The sequence below is a fragment of the Muscardinus avellanarius genome, assembly GCF_963383645.1.
Source record: "Muscardinus avellanarius genome assembly, chromosome: 11".
NCBI lineage: Eukaryota > Metazoa > Chordata > Mammalia > Rodentia > Gliridae > Muscardinus > Muscardinus avellanarius.
Window position 1 is genome coordinate 84,834,575 of NC_137797.1, and position 15,220 is coordinate 84,849,794.

The window sequence follows — 15,220 nt, forward strand, 5'->3', positions numbered from 1 at the left end:
TAATGAAATCCTGTTTCAAAATAAAGAATAAAAAATAAGGCTTGGGGTATAGCTTGGAGGTAGAATGCCTCTGAGTTTAATCCCCAGCACTGCCAAAAAATAAAAAAGAAGTAAATAAATAAAATAAATATGCACAAATAAAATTGTGATAGGATAGCAATAGCAGTACTACTGTTACTCTTTTTAGTCAACCAATTGAGGACTCCTCTAGGAAAAACAAGAGTTTAAATATGTTGCAGTTAAAAAATGTTATGGATTCAGAGAATATGGTTGTGGGGAAACTGTTCCCAGGGACCCCTGTTAGGGTCCCGAACACACTTTCCCTCAAACCACAACAGAACCCAAAACAACCAAAAACAGAAAAGAAAAAAAATGGGTTCTTGTCCTGAGATAAAGATAAGTATTCATAGCTCAAACACTTGCTGAAATTTTAAAGAAGTTTATTAAAAAGATAGAAATACAGAAAATAGTTATAGTCCCATGCCAGAATGGCATGGGGGGAGGGTGGTACAGGCCAACTCACCATCCCCCCAGATACAGCATGTGGACAGGACTTTTTATACCCATGACCTCCATCTTGTTTACGTCATTCTGACTTAGTGAACGTCCCTGAAAGGTACCTCCCCCAGCAAGGTGTGGCAAGGTGTCTCCTTTCATGAAGGACAAGGTCAAACCCTGCTCAATCCTCCCTAGATTATCATGTAGATCTGTCTTTAGAAAGAGGAAGCCCTAGCTCTCCTCTATTGACTTATTAATTACTTTTAGCTGGTTAATTTACATTGGAATAGCTGCCTGCTTTTAGGCAGAAATCAAGTCCTTTCTTTACCCAGGTCTGCCGCCATTTTGACACAATTATTTTTGAAATATATTAATAATCAGAGCTTTCTCAAATCTTCCTAGGCCATTCCCAATACTGGTACAAAATGCATCCACATTTTTAAGGTACATGTCACACTCTTTCTTTAAATGTGATCTATAGATTTTCTTTACCATACAGCTCAAAAACCAAAACAAATGAGTGAACATATCCAAAAGCGCTGTCATTCAGATTTTCTATAATGTCAGCAGTTCTCTCATGGGAAAAATTGTGCATTGGCTTTTCTATAAAACCTGGTCCCTTGGGTTAAGCAAAATAAATATAGGACAGATGACTAATTTAGAAGCTTTGAAAATATTCATTATGAGAAAATAATTTCCTGTGGTGCTCACTTGTCCGAATAAAAGCATCTGGTCTGAGATTAGTGCATGCTAAATCTCTAGGGAAAACGGGCCACTTGTCTTCTGTAATATCCAAGTATTAATCACTTGCATGTTCCCAGTTCCCCAAGATTTTAGGGTCATAACTAACTCAAAAAGGCAATTTTCATGTACTGAGGAGCCTAGAGAATGCAGGAACCCCATTTTTTTTTTTTTTTGGAGGATTCCTTGCTTGGCCTGAGATTTGGATAACCCTCTATTTCAATCATCATTCTCACTGCTCTGACCCAAATCCCTGACACATAGAACTTAAAAGAAGAAAGATTTATTTGCTTACATTCTTGGTATTTCAGAAGTCAGGTCCATTTTAGGTCAACATTCAAGCAGGAGCCCAGCCCTTGCTACACATTCTCAGGGCATCATGGTGGGGAGCAGAGAGCAGCTGCTGCTGCTGGGCCTGGTGAGCAGGACTCACAGACTCCACTGGCCATGCCCCCAGGGGCCCTCCCCAACAGTGAACTCCCCCTCCAATGTGGCTTCTTTGTCTATCAAATGAGGTCTGGGAACCATTGTAAATTAAAATCCTATTGTTCCTCTTTTGCTGTACCTTAGCTCAGCAGAGAAATTTGCCCTCTCTTGTCTTACCTTCAGGGCAACAAAGAATTTTGCTAAAATTATTGGGCCAAATGAAGAAAAGTTAGGTATAGAAAAAGTGACTATGTGAACTTTCATATTAGCCATTTCCATTTCTGAAGCTCCTCTTCATTTCTCTCCACATGCATTTTATTTTTACTGCCCTCTCTTTATCATCCAGACAGCCACTATGTGCAGCCTTAGGACCCTTCTCTGCAGACAATCTGTCTTCATATCTCTTCTTTCTCATTCTCTGGTCTTTCCACACACGTTATTCCTCCTGTCAAATTCCTAGGGTTTGCCTGGCATGGTGGTGCACGCATGTAATCCCTGCACTTGGGAGGCAGAGACAGGAGGATCGCGCAGTTTCGAAGCCAGCCGTGCTGGTTTAAGAGACCCTGTTTCCAAATTTAAGAAGTATAAAAAATAGGTCTGGGAGTGTAGCCTGAAGGTAGAAGGGTTTCCAGGAACCCCAGTACTACCAATAAAACAAAACAAAACAAAACAAAATTCCTAGGGTTTTATTATTATGTAAAGCAATTTTGTTTTTATTATAGTAGCTCTAATCTACTAATATGAGACCTCTAGCCTCACTTTTCCTAAACAAAGGACAGTTTAAAGTGTTTCTCACTCTTAGAAGACATCTGCTTTTGTATTTCTCTCTAAAAGCATTGATAGAGTGTATCTGTTAGGAATAGACCCTTCATGAAGAGGAAAGCCACACTGAAGCAGAAGAATGACACTGTTTTCTACAAAATGAGGACTGTAGGGAGACCAATGTGGCTCCAAAAGCCACTTAGAAACCCAAGCTCATTAAGCTTTTAGCCACACAACACTGTTAGTGAGATAGGTGAGTTCTTGGGAGAGAGAAAAAGAGACGCTTGGTAAATGGAGACTTACACTGACACACAGGCCTGTCATGCTTGTCCCTTCATTATATGAGCAAAACTTAGCCACATCAACTAGAACAAAAACATAAAAAATTTAAATGTCATCAGATTCAGCTGGGCATGCTGGTGCATGCTTGTAATCCCAGCATTTGGGAGGCTGAGACTGGAGGATCACGGTCTGTGGACAGCCTCAGCTACTTAGTGAGGCCCTCCGCAACTTAGTGAGACCCTGTTTCAAAATAAAGAATTAAAAAATGGGCTGGGGGTGTAGCTCAGAAGTCAAAGGCCTCTGGGTTCCAACCCCAGACCTGAAATAAATAAATAAATAAATAAATAAATAAATAAATAAATAAATGTCATCAGATCCAAAGTCTTACACATTGTGCCCACAACTGATTTGTGGCTAAACTGCTTGACTGAGAAGAAACATTCTAAACCCCAAATATCAAATGATTTTCATGGGATTTGACTCCCTGGAGACCTACACATTTCTTCCTGGAAATTATACATGTTGAGAAAGCTCAACCCTAGGTGCAGTACGAGTCTTCAGTGAGAGGCAAGGAGCACTGCATAGTGTGTCCATACCTTTATTAACCCTTTAGTAAATCTCTGCTTGTGCTTTGCTCTCCACTTATCTTGGAATTCTTTCAGTGGTGTAAATCAAGAAACTGCCGACCCTGTCCAGTGACCTTGGCATGAGTTCCCCTCATATTCATACTATGAATGGATGCTCCACTTCCAGGCAAAGAAAAGAAAAACAAATACTTTTTAAAGAAAAAGAGAGCTGGGCATGGTGGCACACACTTGTAATCCCTGTGCTTGGGAGGCAGAGACAGGAGGATCGCACAGGTTCAAAGCTGGCCTCTCTGGCTTAAGAGACCTTGTTTCCAAATAAAAATATAAAAAATAGGTGTCTGGGAGTGTAGCCTGATGGTAGAAGGGTTTCCAGAAACCCCAGTATCACAGAAAGAAAGAAGGAAAGAAAGAAAGAAAGAAAGAAAGAAAGAAAGAAAGAAAGAAAGAAGAAAGAAAGAAAGAAAGAAAGAAAAAAAGAATAAAAAGAGAGATAGAGCAAGGAAGAGAGGGTAGGTCACGTTATAAACACTCTTATGGCACAGGGGTATAACACTGAGGAAAGCAATAAAAAAATTCTACCCTCATGGAATTTACTATAATGTTGAAATTAAAACAGGGGTTGCAAAAAAGGTAAAACACAGCCAAGTTATTATGTGAGACTAAGCCTGTTTAATTAAACTGGCACCTATGGGCGAGGTCTGTGATCGTGAGGGAAGGAACAGATGACTGGGCAGCAGAGTCATGGTCAGCAGAGTCATGCTGCTGAAATGGCAGTTAAATAGTTAAGTAAAAATTGATGAAGAAAATGACTAAAAGGCCTGACCTAGGGCTATTTTCAATCCCCTTGCCCAAGGACTAAAAATGAGATATCCTTGGTGGTCTGGTGGTCCCTCCCTAACCACGTCAAGATGACATTCTGTGGGCTAGCAGTTGTGGTAATATTCTAGACAGTTAAGAAAAGTTTGTCAAAATATAGACCCCCCAACCTGAGACAGTTGCCCAGAAACAATAGTAATCAATCCCCTATGAACAGCTAATGCTATAGGTCTTCTAAGCCAATCACAGTAAAGATCATGAGAGTCATCCAATCAATAGAGGCTATTTGTCTAAAAGGTATCAAAATAAAAACCAAAGTATGCTCAGGGTTCCTGTACTGAACCACTGTGTCAGTTTATGTCAGGCACCCAAGCTTAAGCTTGAATAAAGGCTCATTGCTTTTACATATGGTGATGGTCTCCTTGGTGGTCTCTCCAGGACAAATAAACTGAGCACAACACTGCAAAGAGGAAGTGAGGGTATTTATGTATCCAGGGGTCTTGGGATGGGGCCACCAGCTTGGGAATGCTGGTCCTCTTGTGACATCTGAAGTCTCGCGGCATCTGGAGTGTCATGACATCTCCACTTCTGGCTTCTAGGGTTCTGCCTCCTGTCCTGTGAGGGGAGGGAGAGGTACCCCACCTATTATCTGGCCTTTTGGTGATATTGGGCAGTGACTGAGTCAATAACTACTTCCTGCTGTCAGAGGGGACATTGTTATAGGGGCCCCTTGGCTTGGAGAATTCAGGTCATTCAGAAGTGGGCAGGTGGGAGTATGGCTGCAGCAGGAGTTGATTGAAGGTTACCCTGAACAGCTTGGTAATGCACATTTGAATAAACTTTAGCAGACAAGGGACTTTTAAAAAGAAAAGGGAAATTGTGAGAATGGGTCCCAGGAAGGGAAGCAGCCCAGCAGCTACTGACCCTTGCCAGAAGAAGGAAGATCCCAGCAGCTACTGGCCCTTGAAATCCTTCCAGATATGACATAGACTGTCGATATTATATTTTTAGATTTTTACTTAACCTGGTCAGAGTTTAAATATTTTCCTCCACTAGACCAGATTCATTAATATAATAGCAGCATTTTTTCATGAGAAAGAGACAAACACCACCCTTTTTAGTGGTGAGTAAATATGGGTCAGTCTGGTCAAATGTAAAACATGCTATTGGGTCAGGAGCATCAGTAAAATATTTTAGAGAGAGTTTACTACTTATGGCTGTCTGGCATCCAGAGAGGGAGAGCACTGTACTGATCCCACCTTGTGGTTGAGCCAATGTTTTGTGGAAGGGGGCAAATAGATCTCCTGCATGGTGAATTTCCAGAAATAAACAGGTGAACATTTCCTGATGATTGTGGTTGATATGGAATGTGGCGCTTCCAAGAATTTCCAAGGGCTTGTGCCATCTGTTGAGTAACCTTAGAAATAAAGCTGGTCCATTATCAGACTGTAAGGAATCTGAGAGTCCAAACCAAGGGATGATGTCTGAGCATAGAGCATTGGCCACCATACTGGCTGTCTTGTCCTTTGAGGGGAAATCCTCTACCCAACCTGTTAGGGTGTTGAACATGGTAAGAAGATATTTTAGTTTTTTGTGAGAGGGCATAATTGGCTTACCCGCTACCTTAAGAGTTACCCTGAGCTCAGCAAGGGTAATCGAGATTGAGGAGTATGGAAGTCATAAGTCTTTGGCCAGGCCAAGTAGGGCCAGTGGCTGTCCTCCACCCTGGGTTGCACTCATCATCAAGAGAGCTGAGACACAGGCTACTAAGGCACAGGCTTACAGATCTGCCTTTTGGCGGAGTTGGATTGTATGCTCCATTTCAGCTTGTTCCTCTTGGGAATTAAAAACTTTAAATGCCACATTCACCAAATCTCAAATAGGGGTCTGAGGATCCCTTAAGGGTCAATGAGGGGGGAAGGAGCTGGTTAGGTGAGAGGGTGTCAGAGGGGGCTCTGATGGCAGGTTGAGATCAGAGAGGGAGGGGTAAATATGGGGAACTGGGGTAAAATCAGAAAACAGCACCTGTAACCCGGCAAGGTCACAAGATGGAGACTGCACACCACCACAATGGGGATACCAAGATGGTGACCTTGTGATGTCACTAGATGGTGACTGTCTGCCATCACAAAATGGCAACTGTGCCTGTAACCTGGCAAGGTCACAAGATGGCACATGTGTGCCAGTGAGGCAACCAAAATGGCAAATATGACCTAGCAGAGTTAGAAAATGGCGGCTGCTGGGAAGATAGCGACTGATGGAAAAATGGCAGCTAATGGGGGAGAGGAGTCATAGATACAAAAGAGAAGGGAAAAGAAGGCCTGGACATAAAGGACTTCCAACCATTTACCAGGCCACTTATAAAAGTTGCTGAGGTCAGTCAGGGTATTAAAATCCAAAGTTCCATTTTGAGGCCACTGTGACCCATTATTTTGGAATTTTGACTTTCCATGTCTGGTCTGTGGGCAAGAATGAAAAACAGGAGACAGGCATTCCCGATTACCCTGATCAATGTCTCATAATGGGGACAAAGGACAGGAGGGACATCTCCACTCCCTTCTCAAGACCAAAGGATGACCTGGCTGTCCAGAGGCAACTCTGCCATGACCGCATGTTTGGGCAAACAGAGAAGCCAAAGGCAAAAAGCCAGAGGACCCACTGACCAGAGAAAAGGAAGGGAACTTACCCTTTCTGAAAGTGAAAGCTGTCTGTCCAATTAAGAGTCAGAGAGTCCAGGTTCCTGGCAGCAAAACGGAGGGCTCCCAGGGGAGTATGAGGGGCTCAGGGAGGAGTAAAAGAAAAAAAGAGAAAAAAAATGAAAATAAATCCATTCAGATTTGGTGGATTTTGGCACCAGATGTAATATTAAAATTGAGTCAGAAGTCACAAAGATAGGCAAAAACCAGCCAAGTTATTGGGTGAAACCAAGCTTCTTTAATTAAACTGGCACCTTTGAGTGAAGTCTTCGACCATGGGGGAAGGGACTGATGACCAGACAGCAGAGTCATGGTCAGCAGAGTCATGTTGCAGAGAGGAAGTGAGGGTATTTATGTAGCCAGGGGTCTTGGGGTGGGGCCAGCAGCTTGGGAATGCCAGTCCTCTCATGACCTCTGTATTCATGTGACTTCTGGAGTCTCACAGAATCTGGAGTCTCATGACATCTCTACTTCTGGCTTCTGGGGTTCTGCCTCTGTCCTGTGAGGGGAGAGGGAGGGACCCCAACCTATCATTTACAAGTCAGTGTTAAAGTTATTCATTGTTTAAGGATGAATCATAATTATTTACTTATGTAACCAAAGCACTATTTTCTGACCATCACAAGATTTTTGGCCCAGCCCTAAAATATAGTACTAGGCCCAGGTTCTCATTCACATGGTGCCTTAAATCCTGAGGACCTTGTGTTATAGAATATTTTTTAAAACTCACCTCATTAAGGCACCTCTCTGATGAATATAAATAACATCCACAGATCTCTGAGATACCTTTAACATTTTCATCATTAGGAAATAGAGCTGTTGCCTCACAGCTTGCTTTTAATTGACAGCTTTGATGATAGAGTAATGTCAGGATGTGACATTCTTACCCAGCCGGGCACACACTGATGATCCATCTTTCATAAACAATGAGGCCATTGGTGATCTTTGGGACAACTTTACAATTCTTGAACATCCACCTAAATTTTAGTTTTTGTGATGTCTGCTACCCTTGGCTCCAATTTTAAAGGCATTGTTCTCAGAACATATTTTACTAGCTAGGAAGTTCTTAATATAGTTTCACAAGTTTTCTTTCTTGCTTCATTTTAAAGCACAGTATATATAAGCAATAAGAACTTGAAAGTACTTCAACTGTTAACTAAGACTTAAATACTCACAGGAGAGAAAGTCGATGAATTGTGTATATCAGTGACTTTCTCTTCATTCAACATCTGGCAAGGAAATCTCTTCTATGTTATCTATTCTGGAGAGATAATCAGTGTTTTTGAGCCCTTGGTCTATCATTAGTTTGCTTCGTGACCAAAACAAACCAGATCATGTCACCTCTGTGGGTCTATTTCCTTATTTAGAAGTGAATAACAAGATCAACTTTACCAAGATGATTCTGGATTTTGTAAGTGTGTGTGTGTGTGTGTGTGTGTGTGTGCATGCACACACATATGTGCATGCTCACATACTGTGGTTAAACCCAGGAGCACTCTACCTCTGATCTACACCCCCAGCCCTATTTTATTTTTGGTTTAGAAACAGAGCCTCACTTGTTTGCTGGAATTATCAGTACTTTCTAAGACTGTCCCTCAAACCTGGGATCCTCCTGTCTCAGCTTCTCCAGTACCGAGATTAACAAGCATGTACTGATTAGACCAACTTTTACTCAGACATTGCACCCCATAGAGATAAGAGGATATTAATCAAGACATAAATGTTTTAAACCAATTAAAATATCTAGACCAAATTTAATATATCTCAAAATATTTAGCGATTATACAAATATTTTATAACCACAAGCCATAGTTTTTATCTTATAGATAGCAAATATGGATACCAGAACACCATAAATGTGCAAAGTATTGTTTTTTAAATGGTAAGTGGAGGTAAATGCAGTGTTTCTATGACAAATTTCTAATTTCCTGCATGGTTGTTAGTCATTTACAGTTTTATTTCCCTTTAAGAGTTAATTGGAAAACATAATTTTTGGAAAATCATCCATTTCAGGGATCTTTCATAATAATTTACATAGATCTTTGGAAACTATTTTAAGGCAGCTATATTTTTTTATTTGTGTATTGTATTCATACATCATAATGGGGTAAAAAAAAAAAAAACTTGTGTAGACATACATGCACATATCACCCAGTTAGCCCCTACCCAATCCCCACCCCATTCTCTCCCCATCCCACCTTCCGATGTTTGGCTTAGTGGTTGACTTTGATATGTTTAAGTACATTGTGTATTTTAGAGAGTTTCCTTCTTCCCCCTTCCCCTCCCCTCAGTTAGGTAGTCTTATTTACTCCTCTATAGTATTTCCTTTTTCATCTAGAGTTCCTCCTATGACACATTTCTCCTTAGCTTTCATATATTAGGGAAAGCATCCAATTTTTTTTTATTTTTTGTGACTGACTAATCTCTCTTGGCATAATGTCCTCCAGTTCCATCCATTCCCCTGAAAATGATGTAATTGAGGGTTTTCTTTATGGCTAGGTAAAATTACATTGTGTGCATATCCCACAGTTTGTAATCCATTCATCTGTTGATGGACATCTTGGCTGGTTCCATAGTTTGTCTATGGTGAATTGTGCAGCTATGAACATAGATACACATGAATTAGTTTGGTAGTTTGGTTTCCTTTATTTTGGGTAGATGCTCAGTAGTGGTATTACTGGATCAAATGATAAGTTCATTCCCATTCTTCTGAGGATCCTCTATACTATTTTACAAAGTGGTTGCAATAATTTGCAATCCCACCAACAATGTTTTAGAGTTCCCACTTCACATCCTTGACAGCATTTATTGTTGTTTATGTTTTGAATGCTTGCCATTCTAGTTGGAGTTAGGTGGAATCTCAGGGTAGGTTTGATTTGCATCTCTCTGATTGTTAAGGCACCTCTATTAATCATTTCTGTTTTGTGAGATCATTCCATGGTCTCACCCTCAAGTGTGTGCATTTGTGTTTTCATCTCTTCCCACACAACTAATAAGGTTGGATACAAAGGAACATATTTGCATTTTTCCATTATTATATTAAATCTTCTGGATATTTAAATTCTACTATTTTTTCTATTTCTAATTTATCGATTCATGCTTTCATCTTTATTCTTCGCTTCTTTATTTTGCTTTTATATGATTATATTTTTACAAGATCTTATAATGAATGTTCAGTTATATCTATTCTCTTTTTCTAAGGTTTTATATGTACTATTCTCAGTATTTTAATATTATTTTTCAAATATTTTGCAATTTAAATTTTTATTTCCCATTTGACCCAAGAGCTACTTAGAGTTACTATTTCATTTGGTCTTCTCTTTGCTAGGTATGTCTAGGTTTAGCAATATTTTTAAGAGATTATGCTTTCCTATCCTCTAAAATTTATTGATATTTCCTTTGTGGGTTCATAGGAACTTCAAAAAAAGGTAGAGTTTTTATGGCATATAAATTTTTATAGCAACTCTATTAATTGTATTATGTTAATAGAAGTTTTACACCTTTATTGAATTTCAGGGATTTATTCATCTGACAATCAGAAAAGATACTGAAAAATACAGGGCATCATGTTTACTTTGTTTTCTTATTTTCTACAATTTTATTTATATATTTGGATGGTATACTATTTGTTATCACCTATAAATGATTTTAAAAACTATATAGTTTTACCACTTCTCTATCCCAATTTTGGTGACAAGTCCTGGGGTGCTTTCCTTGGTGTGTTATAGTTGAATTATTAATGTTTATTATTTGCATTTTACAGATTTCACATAAATTACAATCATTAAAGTTAATTTTGTAGATATGCTTTTAATTTTAAAACTTCAGTAATTATGTTTAAACCATTAGTCTTGGTCACTAGAGTTTTCTTCCCACTGCTTCACTTTTTTGCTTGAACATATTGTACATTCAAATGGATGTTTCTTGCTGAGTGTATAGTTGAGGAACCTTTGTCTATTTAAAATATTTTTACTATTGCCTTCATATATTAATGATAACTTGTCTGGATATAGCTCCTACAGGTGAAATCTGTTCTGTCTCTAAACACTGGAGACATCCTTCCCCTGCTCTCTTGCATATATTGCTTCTGAAATTAAGCTATTTTTCTTTAACAGATACATTGCTTTCTGTTTGCATATTTATATAATTTGTTCTTTAACACTGAAAGATAATAATTTCACTAAGAGTACCTCAGTCTTCAATAATATTAATTCTGCTGATTATAATTAACATCACTTGTTTGCTTTCTCAGGCTCTATCCTCCTTTCTTCTGACAATAGAATTAATTATTAGCCTTTTCCTCACACTCAGTTTGTGTAGTGTATGTGGAGCTCAGTACCAACTCGAGGAACAGAGCATATCTACAACTTGGGCCAGAAGTGCATCAGAATTCCCTTTCCATGAGGATTTACTCCAAGTGTGTGAATCTCTGTGCAATTTCTCCTTGGCCCCAGCTTTACCTGCCACATGTACTAAAAAATGCATGCTTTTCTTTATGGTTGAGAAAAATTTATTGTGTTCATGTACTACAATTTCCTTGTCCATTCATCTGTTGATGGAAACATTATGTCATTTGCAGAAAAATAGTTGAAACTAGATAATATTATGCTAAGTGAGATCAGCCAGTCCCAGAAAGTCAAAGATTGTATGTTTTCTCTCACATCTGGAAGCTAGAGATAAAAATAGAAAACAAAAGGGACTGCAGATAACTGAGAGAGAACAGTAGAAAAGTGGAAAGTGACTGGGGGAGAGAGGTGGGGAGGGAAAAGGAGAATTGAAGAAGGAAACAATGTTATAATTCAATTCAAATAATGTTATATTCATATGTGAAGGTATCACTACTAATCTCCATAACACGTTTGGGAAGGAATAGGGTGGGATGTGAAGGGAAAAAAACAAAGCATTGTGTGCATATATGTTATTACTTTGAAACTCACTATGATATATAATTAAAATGTACCAATAAAATTATATTAAAAACAGTAATCATATTTAGATTATATCCCAGAAGAAGAATTTGGGTCAAAATTTTTTAGAGACCAGTAGAATAGTAGAAGGGGTCTGGGGATAGGGGAAGAGAAAAAGAACTGATAAAAGAAACAGTTCAAATAATTTTAAGTCTATATATGAAGGTATTACTGGCAATCTCACTAACATGTAGGGCCATACAGTGAGGGATGGGGTGGCATCCAGAGGGTGCACATCCAGAGGGAGCACACCAACTGCTGTTTGTGTGTATGTTTGTATAGCTTCAAACCTCGCTATGATGTAAAATTGCAATGCATCAATAAAAGTGTATTAAAACAGAAAAATATTATGAGTCTTTGATATATACTGCTAATTGTTACATAAAAAATTTCACACCAGTTTAGAGTTTCAATGGGAGTGTGTGATCATACATATTTTTAAAACAACCTCACTAACCTAAAATTTTATAATTTTAACCTTTGCTTTTGAGTATAATAAAATGTATAATTGATGTCTTTTATATCATTTTATAGCTATTAAAGAAAATTATTTCACACAAAAATAAAAACATTCATCCTCAGTAAGGTGTGTCCTGTACTTTTCCATAGGCTTCACTTGCTTCTCTCATTCTTCTAAGTGAAAGAGGAAAAAACATTCAGAATTTCTTTCACTGCCACTACAGTACTACATTACTCAGGAACTGGGGTTGTGGATATTGGCTCCTGATACCATTAATTTGGTTGCAAATCTTGTAACCAAAATGTACCACTTGCCTGAGATCTTTGTATATTACAATATAAAAGTCTTTCCTAATTTTAATGCAAATAAACCTTTCTGTTCCACTGTGGTTTCTTCCTCTGAGCATGGAGGAGTTTTTGTTTGTCTTGTTTGTTAGGTGAATGTTGGAAGAAATATATTTATGAATAAAAAACCTCCTATTTCCAAAAATTGAAAAAAGAGATACAAACCTTTGTTATTTTTCCTACTCTAAACATCTTTGATTACTCTGAGCTTAAGATAGATCAGAGAACTGATAACATTCTCAGGTCATCATTTTTCTTTGTAGAAAGTTGTTTTGGTGATGCTACTACTTTGTCTTTTTTAAGAAGACAAAGTAGTAGTTTTTCCTCTTAAGTGAAAATATAAAGTTTAGCTAGAGAATGTTTCTCCTTTACTAACTAGTCAGCATTAATTAGTCATAAAAATATATCAAAACCCTGATATAAAAATATATCAAAACCCTGATATCAAAACCCTGACCTGGACATGTCTCAGTGGAGACTGGAAAAAGCCATTCACCCTAGTGCTGATGACAGTGGAAAGTTATCACTTGGGAATCCATTCCTTCTTATTTTCTGTCCCAAGGGATCCAGAGATAGCAGATGACCCAGGCAGGCCTTTTATGATACCGTCTTTTTAAGAGTGGAACTACAGGCTCAGCTATAATTCCCCAAAACTTTTATGTTGATGTCCTACCCCTCAATATCTCAGATGTAACTATACAGTATTTGAAGATGGGCCTTTACAGTGATGAAGTTTAAGCTAGTCATGGTGGTTTATTTCTGTAATCCCAGTACTTGGAAGGCTGAGACAGGAGGATCACAGGTTTGAAGCCTGCTTCTGCAACTTAGGAAGGCTCACAACAACTTAGTGAGATCCTATTCTCAAATAAGTAATATTTGAAAAATAGGGCTCAGGACTGGGGTTGTAGCTCTGAAGTACAATCCCCAGCACCATAGAAATAATAAAATGATGAAGGTTAAATTATGAGGTCCTTAAGATGGCCCCTAATCCAACATCACCTGCTGGCAACTTAATTTAAAAAGTTTTATGTAGATAGTATTTTTTCTAAGTGACTCTGATTATGCTGTACTAAATACTAGTTATTTATGTGACTTGCACTCACTGGTGAAGCTTTATACTTATTATATAGCCCAAAATAGTAAATCTTTCCCATACCTAAAATCAACCAATATTTCTGAATATGTCTTAATGTTGAGACTGGATAAACTAAATTCAATCACAACACTAACTACCTGAAGTTAGGGTAAATACCATGGCTTAAAGACTCAGTCTCCAACCAGCAACCCCCCACTTAAGATGCCAATCACAAGTAGAGGTTACCCACACTTCTGTCAAACTTGAATACAAATTGTGGGTTCCTGCAACCTCTAAGGTTTGTTGATCATTTGTAATTATGTATCCCAGAATACAGAAACACTTACTACTTACCAGTTTATTATAAAGGATGTAGAGGAACAGCCAAATGGAGAAGTCTATGGAGTCAGGTACAGAAGAACCAAAAGCATAGGAGCTTTGGTCCTATGGAGTTTGGATGCACCTCTCTCCAGTAGATGGTTGTTTTCACAACCTGGAAGCTCTCTAAACCCCATATTTGGGGGATGTTTGTGATTTTTACCACATAGGCATAACTCAATATTAACTCAGTCTCCAGTCCCCTTTCTTCCCTGGAGAATGAAGAATGGAGCTAAAAGTTTCTAGCTTCCACTCATGATTTGTTCTTCTGATGACCAGTCCCATCCAGAAGCTCTCCAGGAGCCTATCATGAGCTGTCTCATTAGGATAAAAAATGTTTCTATCACTTAGGTAATTTTCAGAGATTTAGGAAATCTCAGAAATAGGGACAAAGACCAAAAGTGTTGGGGGTAAGGTGAATCAATGAGAGAAACACTGCCACAGAAGTTATGTACCTGTGTGAAATTACTAATGCCAGTCTCAAAATAATATATGAGGAAAGGGAAGAAGTATGTGAGCGTGCTCACCAAGCACTGTGTGCATGTATATCCCTGTCACTCTAAGCTACATAATGATGTGAAATTACAATGCACCAATAAAAGTATTTTTTAAAAAAAAACAAGTTTTGACTATTTCAGTTCAGGTCTTTATACAAACATGTTTTTCTTTCTCTTGCTTACATGAAATCTACTGTTATTATTTTAATGCAAGTTTTTTGTATTGAAATCATAATATACTATAATTAATACCTTGATTTTGTCTGATATTAATCTTGATTATCTTCAAATAAATGAAATAAATTATCTAAAAAAAAACAAAAAATGTTCTTTAGTACTCCAGAACTGAGGACAAAAAACAAATATATATTTCTTATTAAATTATGATATTACCATTAAGTAACATTCTTTTATTTAAAAAAAAAACATGTTCACAATATGTCTACAAACCAAAAAGAAGGCTTGAGAAAATATTATGGCTAAAACACAAAGAACTGGGTGGGAGCCAGGTGTGGTGGCACACGCTTGTAATCCCCGTGCTTGGGAGGCAGAGACAGGAGGATCGCGCAGGTTCAAAGCCAGCCACGCTGGCATAAGAGACTCTGTTTCCAAAAATAAAATAGGTCTGGGAGTGTTGCCCGAAGGTAGAAAGGCTTCCAGGAACCCCAGTACCACACACACACAAAAAAAG